At 40.5% G+C, this 21107-nt stretch overlaps 1 protein-coding gene and 1 pseudogene across 6 annotated transcripts in view; one reads left to right on the forward strand and one right to left on the reverse strand.

The window, feature by feature from the left end:
• Slc16a7 (solute carrier family 16 member 7) overlaps positions 1–21107 on the reverse strand; it is a 163550-nt gene that overhangs the window by 86832 nt on the left and 55611 nt on the right. Inside the window, exon 1 of one of the 6 annotated variants that reach the window (XM_076920381.1) lies at positions 18896–19053. The exons of the other annotated variants lie outside the window; for them this stretch is intronic. The gene's annotated coding sequence lies outside the window, so the exon portion shown is untranslated. Of the gene's footprint in view, positions 1–18895; positions 19054–21107 lie in introns of those variants that run through there. 6 annotated transcript variants of the gene reach the window in all.
• Positions 1192–3241, forward strand: LOC143435733 (large ribosomal subunit protein eL21 pseudogene; annotated as a pseudogene).

The following is a 21107-nucleotide window of genomic DNA, read 5'->3' on the forward strand; positions in this document are numbered from 1 at the left end:
ATAGCAACCCCATAAGAAGACTAACCTGGACTCCTGGGAGTTCCCAGAGATTGAGCCACCAATCAAGGAGCATAAATGGGCTAGTCCGAGTCACCTAGCACATATGGCTGCCTTGTCTGCCCTCAGTGGGACAGGATGGTACTAATCCTGTAGAGACTTAATTACTTTCTTTTGATTTTGAAAAATCTTCTTGAAAATGGTTTTAATTAGCCAAACATGATCATAAAGTAAAATAAAGATAAACTTGTATCTAAATGAGAAACACCTCTGTGTTGGTCTTTATCACTTTTCTGTTTAGTTATGCCTAGGTGAATTAAAATTCTTGAATAATTATAAAGATTCTAAGATTATACCTAGCAAAGACAAGCACAAACAAGGAGAGGTAGATAGCATTAGACGACAGGCATCTGACTGTATAAATAATATTTAATGTTACCTGTCACATTATCAGCAAGTTTTTTCACTATTATTTGGGAGCTACAGCCCCCATTCTGTACACATCGAAGTACAGTTAAGGACTTAAATATTTTGTTCTAAGCCTCAATATGTTCCGGCAGGATATATCTCCCTTTAGAATGAGACTATTAAAGAATTAGAAGCTGTGATTCCTCTGCTGTCTGCATCTTGGCTCTACTGTCTCCCTCTGGCTGTAATTTGTCTGTTCCATGGTGTGACTGTTACTTTCCTGGGATGTCAGGCTCTCAGCTCCTCCACTGGCTTAAAGAAACGACCATTTTATGATTTCCAAAACAGGCAGAAGAAATGAAACTTAGAGTCCTTTTTCTGAGTATTTAGGGACCTGTAATATTTGTCAGGCCTTTATAGAGACCCGTTGAAGGATGTGACTGTGGGACTTGTGGGAGCCTAACGGTCTGTTGCCCTTTCTTACTGCAGATGTTCTTCAGTGTACAGTGAGACTTCAACTCAGAGACCTATGCACTACCCATGGAGCATCATCGCTTAACAGGACACATCTGGTAGAGTAGATTGCTCATTCTGATGACAGGGTTTGTAACCAGGAGCTGGGAGACTCGACTTGTCAGCACCACTCAGCACTCACATCACAAGTCTAGAAACAGATAAGCATTGGAAATCCACTTCCCACTGGATGTGATCTAGTTTTACATTATCATAGTCAAAAAAAAAAAAAAAAAAGACAAGAACAAGAAAAAATGTAAGTCAAATCCCACAATGTGAGCATTGTTTATGCATTCCGAGATCACTCCAATCAAGACTGTATGTTCCTGTAAGGATTCGCACTCCTGCACCCATCCCAGCCATATTCCCTGTAGGCGGAGTCCAGTTCTCACCTACAAACTTCAAGTGTGGCCATGTGACTTCCTTCAGCCATAGAATATAAGTCAATGTGATATAGGTCCCAACCAAGAAAGTAAGATTAAAAATGTGTTGGCATATCTGACTTCACCAAACCTTCCAAAATGACATCAGACTTCATTAGCCTGGATTCCTGAAAAGATAATCATTCCTGAAAGTCAGCCAAGCCTGAAGTGTAATCTGAGGCAACGCTGACAGACAACCTCCAGGAGGCAAGGAAAAGAAGCAAATGCATGTTGCTGCTTCTGTGAGCACAGAGGCATCAGGTCGCTTTATAGAACAATCTGAGACTGGGTACAGAAAACAAAGCCCGATTTGTGGGATCAGCTGGGGCGGGGGATGGGCAGCAACCAAGGAGGAGCTTTCAGAGAAGGTTAGGGAAATGGCAACTTATTTTACAAAGTTGCAAATATCTGGTAAACCCTTTCTCCTGTGGCATCCTGAAAAGGTATCTGAGTCTCCAGGAGTGAGGTCAGGAGATGAGATGCTGGCAGCTCCAGTTATAATTAGCTGGAGTAATCAGTTACATTGAGAAGCTAGAGCACCTCAACCTCAACGTATTCAGCTAGTCTGACAGCAGATGTAGAAGGGAAGCTGACAAGCTCTAACAGACACAATCACAGTACCTCCAACTTTATCGCTGGGCAGAATCTCCCAAGCCCCTCAGCAAACACACCTTGGAAAAGACTCAATTCTGTATTACTGCTTGTAGTTCCTATGTGTTCTTTACTAGGAGATCTCGTAGGAACCCAGAGGAACATTCTTTGAGTGACTGCTGTCTACAAAGGGACGTCTATCACATGGACACTTTCATTTGCTTTTTTTTGAAGTGGGTTCAGGCTACTGGCTCCCAACACTCTCTGTAGCTGAAGGTGACCCTGTACTTCTGATTTTCCTTCTTCTGCCACCTGAGTGTTAGAATTACAGCTATGCATCACCACCATGCCCTTTGTGTTTGTTTGTTTGTTTGTTAGCATGTTTGTTTACTTTTTGGTGGGTAAGCCAAACCTAGGATTTCCTGCATCCTGGGAGGCAAGCCACCAAGTAAATTCTATCTCCAGCTTTGGGTTATGGTTCAGTTTTGGGTTTGGGTTTGCATTATTTTGCTAGAAACTTACATGTTTCTCTTGAACAAATCTATTTACAGCTTTTCTTTGTAATATCAGAATGGCCAGCCTTACAACTTTTAGAGTTTGAGGCTACTCATACATATACAAGAACTATTGAACACAAAACTGAAGCTCTGAGAGAACAGAGAATATGGTCCATACAGCTCCTTGAGTGACCAACAGGATGGTAGTTTACTCAGTGGATACTGATACTGCCCGGTGCTGGACAAAAGGAAGATTTAAAAACCTTAAATCATCCCTTGGGTTTTCAGCCTCGGCAGCCATCTTCCAGTTAACTCGACAAAATGACGAACACAAACAGAAAGAGGAGAGGCATCCGGTAAATGTTCTCTAGGCCTTTTAGGAAACATGGAGTTGTTCCTCTGGCCACGTACATGCGAATCTACAAGAAGGGTGATATTGTAAACATCAAGGGAATGGTACTGTTAAAAAAGGAATGCTCCGTAAGAGTTAGCACGGCAAAACCAGAAGAGTCTATAGTCACCCAGCATGCCGTGGGCATCATTGAAAACAAGCAAATTAAGGGCAAGATTCTGGCCAAGAGGATCAATGTGCGGACCGAGCGCATCAAGCACTGGAAGAGCAGAGACAGCTTCCTGAAGCCGGGGAAGGAGAACGATCAGGAGATAAAGGAAGCCAAAGAGAAAGGCACATGGGTTCGGCTGAAGCGCCAGCCCGCACCACCCAGAGAAGCACACTTTGTGAAGACTAAGGGGAAAAAGCCGGAGCTGCTTGAGCCCATTCCATACAAACTCATGGCCTAGTGTGCAAAAGGGAAATAAAGGACCCGACTGCAGAGTTTTTTCTTAATAAATAAATAAATAAATAAATAAATAAATAAATAAATAAATAAAACCCACTTGGTATGGAAGTAAAAGACTGAAGTCTCATCGTCTTAGTCAAAATGGCGTGCAAGAATGTTCCTCCTTTTTAAAAACAAGAATGTTTGGAGCATACCTATAGGTAATTAGAACTACAGAACTTGAACTTACAGATACAGGAAACTATGGTCATTTCATGTCTGTTCCTCTTTAACCTGGTATCAAAGCTAAGTTAAAGCAAAAGCAAGATAACCAGGCCGTGGAAACATCAACACATAAGCCTGGTCTTGGCATCCTTTAAATTTTCCATTAGCTTATGGACATCTTATTATTCAACTTACTATATTAATAAGCTAAATTTTATTACTTTTAGTGGGCAAATTGAAATTTCGGTATGCCTACACATTGCCGAATAGTTGAACCAATGTCTTTGACCCATCTATTATTTGGTAAATAGAATTATGTTGTGAGAACACCTAACCATTTTTTTGTTTGTTTACAAAAAACTGTTGGAGTGAGGAGAGAGTGGAGACCCCCACCCTGTGTGTCACCCCTTGTGATGTCAGAAACTGAAATGTTATCGAACTAAATGTTTGCAGAGTGCTCCTCGTCAAACAGAACTAGCATTCTTGGAACTATGTGTATTTAATAGAACTATGTGTGTTGATAATCTTCATTGTCTTCTTGGCCGGACTTAGAATCACTGTGTGGAGACACACTTCCGGGTGTGTTTGTGAAGGTGTCTCCAAAAGACAGAACTGAGGGCTGAAGATTGCGTACAGTTGTCACCATCACACTGGCTGGGTCTAGGGATGATTATAAGGAAATAAAAGGAGAAATGGAGCAGAACACCAGCATTTGTCTTTTGTCCCCTGACAGTATACACAGTGTGACCAGGCACCTGACACATTCCTGCTGCCAGACCTTCCAGGAACTGACAGGCTATACTCTCAGGCAGGAGCCAAAATGCACCCTCCCTTCCCTAAGTCGCTCTTGTGTGGCTTTTTTTTTTTTTTTTTTTTTTTTTTTTAATCAAACAAACACCAAAAGTAAGCTGTACAGAATGGAAATTTGCCCCATCTAGAATCACTTGACTTAAGATGCTCTGAAGAGGGTACGCTAGCAGATGTGGAACCAGCCTCACTGGAAAGCAACTGTAAGTACCAGAAAGAGAAACAGTCAAGTGACAGGCCAGACTCTAACAGGCAGTAATTTGAAGTGATTTGCAAAATTGGAACACAATGTGAGCGAGCGTTTAATGCCCACATTAGGGTAGGTGCTAATAACGTGTGTCACCAGTGAAGCAGTGGCAGTCACACTGGGTCTTGATTTCCTCATCTGTAAAATGATAGGCTGAGAGGAAGTGTTCCCAAGATTCCTTTGAGTTCCCTGAGTTTCAATCTATCACAGGGAAAGTCTTCTTCTGCAGGCTTCCTTAGTGTGAAATATAAATTTCTTCCTCCATCTGAGCAATGCTATTGCTACTCAAAAACAGATGTATAATATTTGAACAATTTCCCCAAGATTCAAAACAACTGCTTTTAACAAGAAAAGTGTTTTTAAGGAATGATCGAGAGGAATCCCATTACCCAAGCAGACAGAGCCCACCTTTGGCAGTTAAGGCCACGTGCTCCCGAGGCTAAGTCTTTCTTCTTGAAAAGGGTACTTAGAACTTTGTTCCACTCCCAAATCACAATTTAGTCTCCGTAAAAAAGCTATCTTACAGGATCCTCAGAGGGTCTGATATACAAGGGAGTAGTTTTCATTAATCAAGATCAAAATAGAGAAATATATTTTCAGGCTATTTAGAAGGAAACTCTCCCATAAAACTGAGGCAGTTTGGCTGAATGCGGTAAATCAATCCCATGAAGACATTTCTGAGGGTGAAATGAAAACAGCAGCGGGCGTGCTAAGTCCACATATTCACTGAGAGCACGACAGTCTCTGCTCGCAGACTGGGCCATCTCATACAGGTGTGTATATCCCAATGATTTAGACGCTGTCAGAAGTATGTACTGCACACAACTAATAAATGACAACTGTCTTAATCGTATTTTGTTGAATTTAAAAACTCAAGTAAAGTAGCATTTAAACAGTTGCTAGAATACTGGAGAGGTTGGGAAATGTGCACAAGCTTTATGATACCACGTTGGTAGGAAGTAGTAATGACAAACATTACTACAAAGGGTTAATAAAACCACACTATATGTCATCCTGTCATCCTCAGGATTCCTGGCATATACCATCTCTCTAAGAAAGTCTAAATTCATGCCCCTAAATTCAGAGCTTGAAATCTTGGAATTTAGAATCCAGTGGTCACTGGAGATGGAATCAGGACTTTCTAATATGAGAAAGACAGAAAGATAACCAGAGCTGGGCAGTGGTGGCACACGCCTTTAATCCCAGCACTTGGGAGGCAGAGGCAGGTGGATTTCTGAGTTCAAGGCCAGCCTGGTCTACAGAGTGAGTTCCAGGACAGCCAGGGCTACACAGAGAAACCCTATCACAAAAAAACAAACAAACAAACAAAAAAAAAGAAAGAAAGAAAGAAAGATAACCAGCCCCAGGCCCTTGGCCTTCCTATGATATCATTAAATACCAATACCTTGACCTAATGATTACCAACATCTACTGTTCTTTATAAGTATGTTCTTTACCAACATTCACTGTTCTTTATAAGTCACCCAGACTCGGGTATGTTGTGATCGCATAAAAAAAATAAAGCCAGCACAGTTTTACTGAGTTGGGAGCAGAGTTAGGTAAACATGGTTTACTACCAGTATGTGTTACACTAGTGAGGAACAGCATAAATACCTGTAGCCTGGGTCCTGAAAGAAACAGAAAGCATTATGTCAAGATATATGGAGTTATGGGGTCGGAGAGAAATGAAAGTGAATGGACATAACCCATTTATCATGGAGCCTGGGAAGTTCTATTCTCTTTTATTTTAACAGTGAGGGGAAAAAATGGCATAGCCTATATCTTAGACAATAATCCCCAGGATAAGGGAAAGATGCTGGAGACAGAGGCTATGACAACAAGCTGCCTGGACTCCTCGGCAGTTATGGCCTAAGTGGCTGCTTGCTGGTAGAGCAGTGGCCATCCTCTACTGTGGTGTTCTAGGAAATACAAGTACATCAGTCGCCTTGGGGAAAAGGCAGACAGAGGGCAGATCTGAGAGCCATTGAGGAACTTGAAGCATACCTGTCCTTGAGAAATGGACACTAAAGTACAGTAGGAAACAGAGGAGCTAAGCAAATGACAGACACTTGAAAGTTGGGGATTGGTGAAATCTTTCATTAACAGAAGGTTAGTAGGAGAGGACATGTTTCACTTAGAATGAGATCCAGTCAGTAACAAGTTTTAAAAATACCACTAGCTTTCATAATGAGCCTTTAAATCAAGACTTAAAGATCATACCCCAAAATCTATGTTATGTGCCCCCAAATATTTCAAGCATTTGGTCTTATTATTTCCAGCAGAGCCCTGGCATGTAGGTTAATAATCTGTGGACCTATCCAATTCCACACACGTTCTAAGTGTATGCTTTTATTAGAAAGCATACTGTAGCCCATGAAAAATAAAAATGGAGTTTCTTAAACTCATCTAAGATTCCATTGGAAATTCAAAAGATTAAAAAAAAAATCACAATTCTTTATTAAATACTTCTGCTATGAGAAAAATACTAGGCATATTAATAAATATATGACTATATACAGTACTTTTCTAGCATGAACAAAGCCCTTGGTTTGATGTGCTTGTATGCTAAGCAGACTGGACATGAGAGTGCACCCCAGGAATCCCAGTACTTGGGAGTAGAGGCATGCAAGTCAGAAGTTCAGGATCATCCTTGAGTACATAGTGAGTTCAAGGCCAGTGTTGGCTACATATGACCTGCTCTCACCAAGAAAGATCAAGGGAACAGATGGGAAAGAAAGGGGAAAAAAGGGAAGGGGAGGGAAGGGAAGGAAGAGAAGGGAAGGGAAGGGAAGGGGAGGGGAGGGGAGGGGAGGGGAGGGTAGCGGAGTAATGTACTTTAAGACAATTATACACAATTAGGAACGGGAAGGGTAGAGGAAAGGAGGGAAGGGGAGGAGAGGGGAGGGGAGGGAAAAGAATGGAGAGGCACATGAAAAGGAAGAGGAAAGAGGGGATAGGAAGGGAAGTGCACAATAATAAATTAACTTTAACATGTCATATTTTCCAAGGAGAAAGAAAGGAGTGATTTCTTGTGTGTTTACTTTACAGAAATTACAGTTAATAAGGTTGTGCCTAATTGTGTATAATTGTCTTAAAGTACATTACTGGACTTGGATAAATAACAACAAATCTCTGATAACTACTAAATAGTCTTTATGTGAATGATATTTCACTTTTAATATAATAAAAAAAGTTAAGAGTTGCTCAACATTGTTTTAAAAAGGAAAAGAAAGAAAATTATGCCAATAGACTAGAAAAAAACTTAAACTATTCTTTTTTCTCTAAAAGGAAATCTAATTTAAAGACATTAGTTTACTCAAACTACACATGTCCTCAATAGAAAAGAGATTTAAGTTTTTTATTCAATTAGCAAAAGAGCATAGTAAAACGCTTTTTAAAACGAAGCAAATTGTTTTTAACCCAGAAGCATAATAAATCAGAAGCAAACTGTCAGCCATTAGTCACTGAGAACATCCATCTGCACAGGGTCTCTGCTGTTAGCTGGAGGTTTGCAGCTTCATGATTTCAGGAACAAGAAGGTCGCAAGTCATCACTTACCCAAGAGACCCTTGGGTATACACACGCCAGTGCCTTCATAGATTTCTTGACAATTTGTCCAAAGGTCAATCGGCAATGAAGAAATCTTAGGTTTTGTACAGCATATGGCAAGAAGGATTTAATGAATATTTACCCTGCATTGTAATTTGATTTTATGTATGTATACAGTAGGAGATGAGGAGATGATTCAGGATGCAAAGTTAGTATAATATATAGTAGCCTTGATACTCACTTAATAAGTGGGAGAGTTAGAAAAAGCCAGTGAAAACCTTAGAACTTCTGACCCTGGATATATCCTTTGTGTATAATAAAAACCTTACAGCTTCTGACCCGGGTTATATACTTTGTATAAGATGAAAACCTTATAACTAACTAACTTAGAAGTTAGTATAAGGCTAACTTTCACTAATTAGTTTGTGTCAGATAAAGTATACTTCATTCACTTATGACTCCTATTCAAATGCCACTGCGTGGAGTATCCTGATTATTCAGATGGTTATGCAATCATGGCTGATTGGAAAACAGGCTACCTATTCTCCTTTCTTACCTCTGCCTCTTTAAATAGTTTCCTTTGCTGTCCTGTTTACTCTGCTGCTTGGTCATGTGATTTCTTTCAATAGCTTACTGGAGCTGTGGTGACATACCTCCACAGACTGTGTTGCTTCAACAATGCAAACTGATTCTCTCTCAGATCCAGAACCTGGAAACTCAGGTCAGGTTGTCAGTGTGGAAGTGTTCTGGTAAGAGCTGTCTCCCTGTGGGCTCATCTGTCTTCCATGCCCCTAGAAAGGACTAATAGGGTCACAACTTCTAGAGTCCTTAATGAGAGCATTATTGTCACAAGACCAGTCTTCATGATGTAATCTCCTTCAAAAAGCTGCATCTCCAAGTACCATCATTTATGGCACTATAGATGTCAACACAGATTTGGAGAACATGAATATTCAGTTCATAATAGTGTCACCAATGAATGAGTCAATAGTTGATTAGAATCGAGTAGATCTTCGGGAAGCATTTGCAAAGTTGAGCCTGCTTTCACTTACCAGGTCCCAAAGATCTCTTCTGATCCTTGTCACTACCACCTGCAAAGGACTCTCAGCTCACCTACCAGAAAATGAAAGATCTGACCCATAACCCACCTTGCTGATCCATGTTAAGGTATGAGCAAGCATTCCCACTTTCTGAGAAAATTATAACTTGCTATTTCTAGACCTTTCCAGGCCTGTAGTGTGCTTGAGTTCTTTTCTATCCTGTCACAAGCAAGTTTGCTTTAGGTTGTCTCTAAGCCATAGCAATAGCTGTCAGATACGACCGCTCTGTGGGCTGCTGAGTTTCAGTCTGGATTCGAACTGACTGTATTATTGTTCTGACATTTTAGTAACAGGATCACAGCTCCCTATCTTTATTTCTGCCACTCTCCCCCTTTTTCTGGCCTTTGCACACAATATCTCTCGCTGCAGTGACTGATAACAGAGCCTGTGGCTTTACCTCCACCTAAGCAGACCTGTCGGCAGCAGAGATAATTTTGGTGCCCGGACACTGAGTGTCACCAGAGTTCTGAAGATCTGCTAATCTCACTATCAGACTGCGTCACACACAGGTCAACACTAGTTCATATATAATCCAAGCTCCTCCTACACGGGGATGTGAATGACTGGTCACCTTGGGTAGTTCTATCAGTAAAGTTCTGCCACACAAAGGAACCCTCCATTCTATGATTTCATTTACAAGACTTATAAAATCAGTCCGACCTGGAAGGAGGTGTGTTGGTAGTACTAAGCATATGGCCATGGAATTCATCTCTTTATTATGTGTACAGTTGCTTGGGAGAGAACAACAAAGTTAAAACATATTATAGGTCTCTATAAGAACATGTCTCAGCTGGAGGTGACTGAACCATCAGGGGGAGAAAATAGCTTTATTGCTGTGATTCTCACCCTTCCTAATGCTGTGACCCTTTAATACAGTTCCTCATAGTATGGTGACCCCCAACCATAAAACTATTTGTGTTGCTACTTTATAACTGTAATTTTGTTACTGTTATGAATCCTTGTGTGCAAATATCTGAGATGGAAGGTATCTAATATACAACCCCATGTTAAAGGCTCAGTTGATCCCCAAAGGGGTCATGACCCACAGGTTGAAAAACCACTGCCTTAGTGCCTTCTTTCTTAGTTCTGTAAGTACTTCAGTGCATAGACGAAAAATTACCACAGTACATAGGATGAGAGTTTCAAGCACTAAAACAATTTCCACAAGGGCATGATTTTATCAAACTCTGGTTGAGTCAAGCAGGTCTTCTATAACAACATCTGTAGAGAAGTAAAACTATCCAAACCCAGAGGATCACGAGTGCATTTTGGATGAATCTTAAATGCTGAACATGATTTACTAAGATGAAGAGATTAAAGGAAAAATCCTAAAGGAATATCTCCCAAGGTTCTTGTACGAGAGGCGATATTATTCATGCATGCATCGAGCTTCCTCTTGAAGTTATTCAACAGTAGTGTCCAGTAAATACTACCACAAAGTCAGTCGAGGTTAAAGTCATTTGGAGAGACTAACACACAAAGTTCAGAAAGCTTCATTTGTTTTAAAAAGCTATCTAATATTCTATCAAGTGACTTATCATTATCTTTGCTTGTTTTCTTGTAGCATTTATAAGAAAAGTATTCAGTGTATCTATGGCTTTAGAATCTACTAAGGAGGAAAAAATGAATTAAATGTTGATGCAAATTATCTGCTATCAGAAACTAAGTATACTAGGGATTAAAGTGAAGGAAATTCTATTTACTAGTATTATGGTTCAGACCTTGAGATTCCCCCAAACCAAACGCTTCATGTGTGGAAAGTTTAGTTTCCAGGTAGAGACTATGGGAAAACGGTGGAACTGTGGGAGCCAGGGCGTGATAGAACAGTAAGTTACTGACAACATCTTAAGGGATCCTGGAAGCCAGCCATTTCCTTTCTCTCTCTCCCTCTGCCTCTTCCTCTACCTGCTCCACCCCCCACCCCCACTTTCTCCTTTCTGGAAAAAGAATTTTTTCCACAATGTTTCCTGCCATAATTTTCCACTTCAACTGAAGCCAAGAGTAATGGTACAAAGATACCATGAACTGAAACCTGTACAGTCACACATCAAAAGGAGTCTTTCTTACTTTGAGTGGTATATGTCAGTGATGTACAGTGTATAAGTGACCCTGCACCACCTTACTGAGCTAGTGCTGAACTGTCCTTAGCATTAAGGAATTCTCAGACCCGCTATTTATTTTGTATAAACTGATGACCAGTGTTGTAGTGTGCCTTTGAACTAGGCTCAAAAAATGATTAAATCTTTGTGCCAATTATTGTCAGAAAGAACAGCTCGACATTAATTTTTCCAATACAGGTTTGCCAGTGCCAACCCACCAGTTCTGACAAATCTCCTTCTACACTCAGAAGCAAAATGCCAAAAATTCAGGCCAACACATTGGCTTCATTGTATGTGGGGACACAATTTGGTAGCCAGCAAAGCCACTCTGGCTGGTCTCTTTACCTCCTCCACATCCTGGATTTTCAAAGAGCCTTCTGTGTTTGCTGATGAAGGCGATAGATAGGAAGTTGTGCAAAGCATCTTAAGTCAGAATCAAGTCTTTCATGTTTTTATGATATAGGGCTCCGCGGCTTCATCAAAGCTTTGGTTCAAATAACTGAATGTATCCAAAGAACTATATTTCTCAGGCTGTCAAAAAGTTTGCAAGCAGAATTATCTTGGTAGAGATGTACAGTCTTCCATTGTGCGGGTAAAAATACAAATACTGTTCTTTGGCATTTATATAAAACTGTCATTTTGCACACTCTTAGGATTCAAATCAGTTATAGCCAATAGATACAAAGAAAACTGTAGTGATGACCGCTGCAGGTTTGGTCTATCTAGATTTAGTCACAATCAGCCACTGTATCAGGGAAGCCTAGACATTTACATTTGGAGGTAACTCCTCTGCTGTAAGCAAAATTAAAGCCGAACCGAGAAAACCAGTTGAGGTACTAGTGGACTTTCCTACTGCCCAGGCACAGAATGCAAACGATGTTATGGGACCAGCAAGTGCTGGAGCCTGGAGACTGTCCTCGAGGCACATGTCCAAGTAGCGGAAAGGGGCAAAGTGCTCTGTGCAAGATGGAAGATTGGAAAGGCTCCTCATGATGCAAAGCTGGTGCACACATGCCCTTGTTGTCCACACCCTCAGGCCCGCCTGAATGAAGAGAATGAGTCTGTGCTCACAGAGGACAACTAAAACGCACAGGACAGTTACAACACAAACAATAACAAACTACAGGCAAGCGAACACAGGCAGGGCTGTGCACGTAAAACAAACGGAAGCCTGGGTTTCCACAGTTCCAAACAGGTACATGGCCTAGTACATGTGATCTCTCTCAAGCTTCAAAACCGAACTTAAACAAAAGGAAAAATCCTAGGACTCACAACTGTGAATATTCTAAAAGTGCTCATTTCCCTCCAGATGTGCACACTTGTAGTGGAGAGATGTATTTCATACAATATGAAAGAACAGAGATACCTCATATGTGTTTTGACAAAGGGATGAAGCAGGTCCACAGACGACTGATAGAGTGAAGTATATGGGAATTAAATGGCTAAGCCACTGTGTCAGCAGCAGAGAGTGGATCTCTTAGCAGCAGAGTGCAGCCAAACCTACCTACCGAGCCACCCTCTCACCGACTTAGAGTAGCTATAATGTAACAACTAAACTCACTGCATAACGAAGAGCAGAGGTGAATCAACTGGCAGTGTTAAACAGAACAACCCCTCCACACTGGGGAACAGTACTGAAGGGCCTCCCAAAAGTAAAACTATGAACCACTTGAGAGTATGCAGCCAACAGAAATGAAGTCAGCGAGTTAAAGACACACCTGCATAGCAGAGTTTCTTACGGCACACTTACAGTACTGTTGCATTAGGCCACAGAGAACGAGGAAATGCTGATTTTACATTAAACTAACTGAAGTGTTCAGGAGAGCATTCTCTTTGCATTCTCAATTGCTTGGGAGCTAAAACCGTGAATCTGAGAGCAGAATAGTGATTGTGGGTGATTAGTTAAGGTATGGAGGTGTATGGACTAGAATATAGGATGGGTAAATACACTGAGATTCATTAATGTGTATAACTAATGTGTTAATAAAATCAAACACAATTAGAGTGGGAAGGATAGCTCAGTGGTAAAGCACTAGCCTTGTAAGTTAGAAGACCTAAAGTTTCTTTCTCAAATCCACTGGGAGTGGTTGTCTATGCTTATAGTCAAAACACAAGACATGGGAAGGCCTCTCTTGAGTTGCTACTCAGGGAGTCCAAGAGATTCTTACAATATTAAGGGATTGCTGTTCTCCCTGGCTGTCCCCTAAAAATGCAAAAAAAAAAAAAAAATCCTTAATGTTGAACAGACACCATGCAGTTTAGATGCAGAGCCCAGAGGTTTCTGAGCTGGAACTGACCAGAGGCTCTCTTCCTTGGGACTAGCTTTTACGGGACCAAAAGGTAGCATACGAGCTTCCAAAGAAGGTGAAGCAATGTACAGTCCTATCCAGCAAGGACACTCAGGAACCACAAGTACATAATAACTTTCAGTGTAGGTGTAGACCTGGCACCCATGCCTTTGAAGTAAGCAGTAGCTCTCTAATTAGACTAAAGACCTCATCAATAAGAGGGAATTCATATCTCGTACTGGTAACCCAGCAAAGTGCCTGGAGCTAGTGAAGTCATGGATATTACAGAAGTTACAATGGCCATGTTACTAATCTCATAATCCCTAACTAGACTAGCAATACTTGTCCTTGCTTACAGAGTAGTCCTCAATACTCATCAAGGAACAAAAGGAGACCATTACAGAAAATGATAACCAACTAAAATGCAGAGCTGTGGAGACCAGTTCCAACGGATACATCAACACAGCCCCTGCACTGAGGCTCAGGGATGACTGGGGAACAGAAGTGAGAAAGACTTTACCATGAGATTGTGTCTCCAAGCATTGTCAGAAGCTACCTCCGTAAAGTCTCACCAACACGACTTCCTAACCATGAACTGAATGAGGACCCTGACAGAGAAGCTGATGTGCGCAGACAGAAAGCTCACGAGGCCTCAACCCAAGAGGAAGAACTACAGGCAGCTAAGGAATGCTGAGAGCGGGAGACATAGTCTTCCTCAGGGAAGAGCACAGCAGTTAGTTATCCAATACCAAATGGTCAGCTCTGAAAACTTACACATACAAGTAACACGATTCACACTGAGAGGTTATATTTATGTATTAAGGAACATATATACACAACATTTCAATATTAATATATTATACAATTATTATCACTTTAATAATATTTCTGTTGTTGCATGAATATTATATACTATATAATCCATTTATAATATTAACTACAATAGATAACATATTATATTTATTTATAATATATTATATATAATGTTAATATAATATATTATTATGTATAATTATATACTAATTATAGACTATCTTATTCTATTTTATTTATATAATAATATAATACATTATGTATAATAATTAATATGTTATATATAATATTATACAGCATCACTTAATAAAAATAGCCATGAATTTGAAAGAGAGCAATGAGACAAATGTGAAAAGGCTGAATGGGAATAAAATAAAAAGAAAATGATGGAATTATATTGCAACCTCAAAAATTTTAAAAGTCAACAAATATAGTATCTAAAATTCTCGAAGAATAAAACAGATGAGAAGAAAAACACACAAGGAAATGTATAAATTTAAAATCCTAGACCAGACAGAAAAGTATATAAGAAAAACACATAGAAGACCCTCTTGTCTGAGGATTTGACATCCCTTGAATTGCATAAATGGGTGAAAGATGTCTGAAATTCTTTCGGCATCAGAAACAGCCTGCCTTGAAAAGCAACAAAACCAAAGTGGCAAAACAACAGAAAGCTAGTAAAGAAGTCTGAGGCAGAACTGCGGCTGCTTGTCCAGAAAGAGAAGAATCACAGGCAGGGATGAAGAGGCAGAGCCGAGTCTAAGGATGGAAGCACGGGGCTTGAGATCCAGAGGCTGAGGGGCGCGGAGCTGAGGTGCAGAGTCCAGCAGGGCTGAGGCCCACATTTCCGTGGAGGCTCAGAGGACGGTGTGTCAAGCCTGAGCACGGCCTGGTGGAATTTGCTTTGCTAGGCTGTGCACTTGCATCATGCTGGTGAAACCTTTACTTCTTTGTTTGTTTGGGGTTATTTTTGTCTGTTTGTTTGCTTGCTTGTTTTGTAAAGTTTTTCCTTTTTCTCTTCCTATCTTAGCTTGGAATTAATGACACTGGTTTCCAAGACTTCAAAGGTCCGTAAGAGAAGAATTTTATTCTGGAACTTGGGCTCTACCCCACATCTTTCTTTTGATGAGATGTGGACTAAGTAAGGGTTGATGGTGGAAGGGCTGGTATTTGAAATACTAGGATGTGGTGAATGTATATGGGGGTTGGTAGGATCAAGGCCAGGCTATTACCTGGTCATTTAACCTCCCTGAAGAGAAGCCTGGGCTTGTACTTCGTTACAGTTACTAGGAACATTATTAGGAAACATTGTATTAGTAAACTTTTGGTTTCAAAAACCCAATCAATAATCAACTTAAAAGACAGGACACATATTTGCCTAAAGGTTTAAGCTGTTTTGGATCATGATCAGTTTGCCCTGCTGTTGGGCTTGTAGCAGAAACAGACTACTCACCTCCTGAGGAAGTAAAGCCAGAAGGAAGATGGGGCTTAGACCTCACCATCTCCTTAAGGGTGTGCCTTCTAGACCCAAACTCATCCCACTAACGCAAACCCTCTAAAGCGTCCCCTGCTTCTCAAAGAGCTGAATCAGAACAATGCTTCTACCACATGGAACTCTGAAGGATCCTCTAGAGCCAGATTCTTAAACTGAGTAGGCTGACGCCCAAGCCGGGATGAGGGGTATCATTATAGGGATATACCTGTGGAGTATGGAGAGGATGTCATGTGAAGACTGATGTATGTACTGGAATTGCATTGCCACAAGGGAAGCGAAGCCTGGGTCAGGCAAGAACCAGAAGAGACAAGAAAACACAGCCCAGCCTACGCCTTATTTCACACTTCCAGGTTCTAAAATGGAATGAGAACAATTTTCAGTTGGTCTAAGCCACCCACATGGCAGGGCTTTGTCAGGGCAGAACTAGGAATGTTTAGAAGGATGCACCCCATACCAGGCTTGCTTGGCACACTGCACCGAGTAGGTCAAGCATAACAACTACTACAGCCCCCACTTAGAACTCACTTAACGAGGACTCTCACAGGTCAATGTGACTCACCCATGATTTGCAAAGCCAGTGGACATTAAGGATCTTTCATGGCCCTGATCCCCCTTGCCAATTTTTTTTTAAGAGAATCTGAAGTCTTATGTGTCTCTGAGTTACTTAAACCTATCAGAACCTGACAAACTTCTACAGTGTATAATTCCGATTATCTGTGTCTAATAATGGGATAAGGAAACAGAGATAAACTTTTTGATGGTAACTCGATTCATAAATTTGGGATGGCAAGATAACAGCCCAGTGCATAAAGTATAAACTAGTTGTTGTTATGTGCCAATTAAAGAGTGTACTAGAACTATAAAAAGAAATCTGCACATATCCAACATAAAACAATAAAAACAACAACAACAAATACTAACCTCGGGCTTCGGAGATGGTTCAGTGGATAAGAGTGCTTGGTCTGCAGCAATAAAGACCTGAGTTCAAATCCCTGGCATTCATGTTTAAAACCAGATATGGCTGTGTGCCTGCCACCTTATAATTGGAAAGGTAGAGCCAGCAGGAGGGTCCCAAGAGGTTGCTGGCCACTCAGCCAAATCGAAATGCCAAACTTATGGTTCAGTGAGAGACTGTGTTTTCTCTAGGGACATAACAGCAGGTGAGATCAAGAGAGAAAACACTCTCAAAGTCTGAGCTTGTCTCTACACACATCAATGTGAATGTGTATGTGTGCACACACACATGCATGCTGCAAACATTCCACACGACACACAAATGTGTGGGCATACACACACAGACACACAGACATGAACACACACACAGACACAATCACACAGTCTTAGCTGTCAGAGTCTCAAACATTTTACAGTGTCGTGGAAAATGATTGCTCTGTTTTCCCACTATATGTGGATCATTTTAAACTTTATGTGAATATTCTTACATTACTGTATACTTTGAGTTTTAATCATAAGATTTTAGTAATCTTAAATTTCCTTAAAACTTTTTTTAAACAAAAAAATTCTCTTTAAAACGTCAGCCACCTCAGAGCTTATAAATTACAAACTTCTCAACATTGCTTTGCCATGCACCAAATTAAGTGCCGATCTTCTTATCTTTAACTTTGAGAAACTCCCCCTGTAAGGAGAACGTAAATAAACCTGCACAAATACAGCAACATGCAGGGTTGAGTTTTACAAGTCACACTGAAAAACAAACTTATAATGCCAAAGGTGAACGGGAAAACATCACTGGTCCCCTGCACTCTAGCTGTGAATGCTTTGCCAGCTCTCGTCCAAAGTGGAAATTGTTTAGGGAATAAACCAGAATGTTGTGTAGCACAGCATCAGCTGTCCTTGTCACCTATGAATAGAAGTCTTGTTCGACTTCCGGCAGTGCCCATGATGCTGCTAAGTGTCCCCTCTCTGGACACTGTTCCTTGTGTATAAAATGGATCTTCCTCTGTGTTCCTCCCAGCTCTAGATTTCCATTGCAAAATCATCAATCATTGTCTGACATTTAATTTCAGCTGAGGAGAAGGAAACTCCAAGTGCAGTTACATATGTAGCACCACAGAAGACTCAAGCTGCTGATGCTATCTGAAGCTCATATGGTTTTAGTCTAAATCCAACCAGCACAAGTTCCTTGGCCTTGGGATTTTGTTGAATAAAGACACGAGTGGGCAGACACTTCTGAAAGGAACAAAGACCTTCTCTAAGTTTGTCTAATGGGGCCTTAGTGATATGCAGAATAGCCAATTCGAAAGATATAATATATATATTGACATCTTCAGCAGTTAGTTGACTTTAATGCATGAAACTCCTCTTATTTTCCAAAAATAATTGGTACCAATGATTTAAAAACCTTTCCCCCAAACCAAAAATTGGCAGGCTACATAATGTGAGGTATTCTTTTAAATAATTAGGATTAATTCATCTTTTGGGTCTTCACTTACAGTAACACTTCTCAGGGGTACCACACAAAATACAACTGCAGAATATCCACCTATCTTTCACCATACCAACTTACGTAGCTTGTATGTCAAAAATAATACAGTTTTTTTTTTAGTAATTTCCAACCAAGCACGCATATTTATAAGATGTAACAATTCATCTAAGAAATAAGGACACTTTATTGTTAGATAGCATAAGGTACAAATAAAAATTTAATGAGTAAAAAACTACTCTTATTTTCCAAAAATAATTGGTACCAATGATTTAAAACCTTTCCTCCAAACCAAAAATTGGCAGGCTACATAATGTGAAGTATTCTTTTAAATAATTAGGATTAATTCATCTTTCAGCCAGGAGGGCTAAGAACCACAATAGCAAATTTCACAGAACATTTAAATATTCTCTTTGCAACTACAAGCACACAATGTCTCACCAGCCAGCCTTAACTCTGTCCATTTCAGAAATTAAGTACTTTTCCATGAGGCAACATTTATGAGTTTTAGCTCTACTTTCAATAAACTTAAAACATGAAATCTAATAACAAGAATGAAGCAAGTCATGCCTATAGTCTACCAAAGCCAGCGTGAGCACAGTTTTTAGAGATTTAAAATTACCTGGAGAGAGAGAGAGAAAAGCTGCATTCGCCACTTGTTGGGGACTCCGAGCTGAGAGCACAGCGATTGATCATTAACTTTTAGCCAGAAGCAAACTTGCACACAGCTCTCCAGAGGCCGAGGCTCCACTTTCCCTTCCTTCTCTTCTCTCAAATAGGGGAAAGGTAGTTTGCTCTCTCTTCTTGAAGAACTTGCTTTGACATGCACAATTAGTTCATACTTCTCACCGTGCAACATAAACCGGGCTTAAATTATAGCCAGGGTCAAAAAGGTGACGTGTCTGGCACTTTGAATTGCTACATTTAACCTTCCGATTTTCCCTCTGTGTAGTTTCAGTGGGCACACTTTCAAGGGTATTTTTCCCCAGCATGTAATTTGATACCGTGTCTGGAAGACACAGTAAAAATCCCTGTACAATATGCATTGTGGTGTCTGTGAATCTTAGAATCTGAGACTGGGGAAAGCAACATAATCAACAGTAACAAAGAGGTGAAGGGCACAGAGTTTCATTTTGTTGCCTGAAGTGGACTTGGGGTTGCCATCCTGAATCACTCTTTATCTTTGTCTTAAATTGAAACATGGTCTCTCACTGACCCTGAAGCTCATGGATTGTGCTAGACCTAGGTGGCAGAGGAGCCTCTGAACCTCCCTGGCTTCATGCTGTCACTCTTGGACTTTTTACAGGGTGCTGTGGACACATACAGCAGGGATGCACTGACAGCCTTCTCTGCAGCCCTTAGAAGGTATTTTGCCAAACAATTCCCACCCATTATCTCATTCCCTAAACAACATAATATAGGCACTGTGTAAATATTTTAAGTATGGTCATACTGAGGTATAGAGTTCCAGTTATGTAAGGTCCTAAGGCTTGGGAATCCTGGATTTTGGCTTCCATCTCTTGTTTCTAAAGGGTCTAAGGTCCATATTCCTCTCCACTAAACAGCAGACAAATGTCTTTATAGTCTGTGGATGAGGGGCTTAAGTGCTAATTGTCAACCTGAGGAATCCTGGAATCACCTGGGAGATGGGCACCTGGGCAAGAAGCCTGTGGGGAGCATCCCAATGACATCTACTGTTGTAGGAAGATCAGTCTTAACATATGCTGGGATCATTCCAGCTGTAGGGAAAGTGAATGGAGGGCCAAGACACCTGCATTGCTCACTCTCTGCCTCTTACTGGGGACAGATATGATGTGACTTCAAGCTCCTACTTCTGTGACTCCTCTCCCATGAGGGATAATAACTTGGATTATAAACTAGAACAAAACCTTCCTCCAGTAAGTTTTCTTGGTCAGAGTATTTTATCACAGTAACAGGCAAAGAAACTAAGATGAGATACATAGTTTCCAAAAGAAAAAAAAAAATCTGTTCTCTAGAACTGAGTACCAGATACCAGCCTGCTGCCAAACATGTTTCTCAAAGATTTTAATTATGTGTATAATAATTATAATGACCAAGCAACAAAGACAATTCTTTTCTAGACACTTTCTCTGATCTTTTGATCAAATACAGTAATTCCTTTTCCTAAAGTATACATTGTGTATCTGCTTCTTCTATTAAGAACTTGAGTTAAATATCTGGAAAAAAAAAAAAAAAAAAAAAAACAGAAGCAAACAGAAGTCCTTTCCTTCTACAAACATGGACAGTGAGGTTTTGATACAGTTACAAATTGTAATATGAATTTTCCCACTACACAGTAAAAACATGACAATCTAGAGGAGGTGATGTTTTTTATATGAACCTCATCAAATAAACCTTTGTCCCAACAAAGCTTAGCACTTAACAACTAGTGTCAAAGGACAGCTTCCCACTTCCCACTTAGCTTAATGAGCTTAGCAGATTCATTCCATTCAGAAATCAAGCAAGGCTTCCTTCCATCAAACAGAGTTCTAATGGGCTGAGCATAACAGGTTGGTTTTAAACACAGAGAAAGGAAAGGCATACAACCCCTAACCCAGCACAACCCGCCCCCCCCCCCAAGAAGGACTAGCCATTTCAAAGTTATTTTCTTTGTAAAGTGGGATAGGAGGGGTATGGAGTCAGCAGGACTGAAGTTGAGTGATGGTTCAACACTTGGCTTCTTTTCTGGGAGGATTAAGGTGAGAGGGAAAACCATTATCTCACAAACTGAAACTGGCCTGCTTGGGAAATGTGTTGATTATCTCTGTAATCAAGGCTTCTCAAGGCAAATGCACAGCTCGTTCTTCACACCT

This window comes from Arvicanthis niloticus, chromosome 22 (genome assembly GCF_011762505.2).
Source record: "Arvicanthis niloticus isolate mArvNil1 chromosome 22, mArvNil1.pat.X, whole genome shotgun sequence".
NCBI classification, from domain to species: Eukaryota; Metazoa; Chordata; class Mammalia; order Rodentia; family Muridae; genus Arvicanthis; species Arvicanthis niloticus.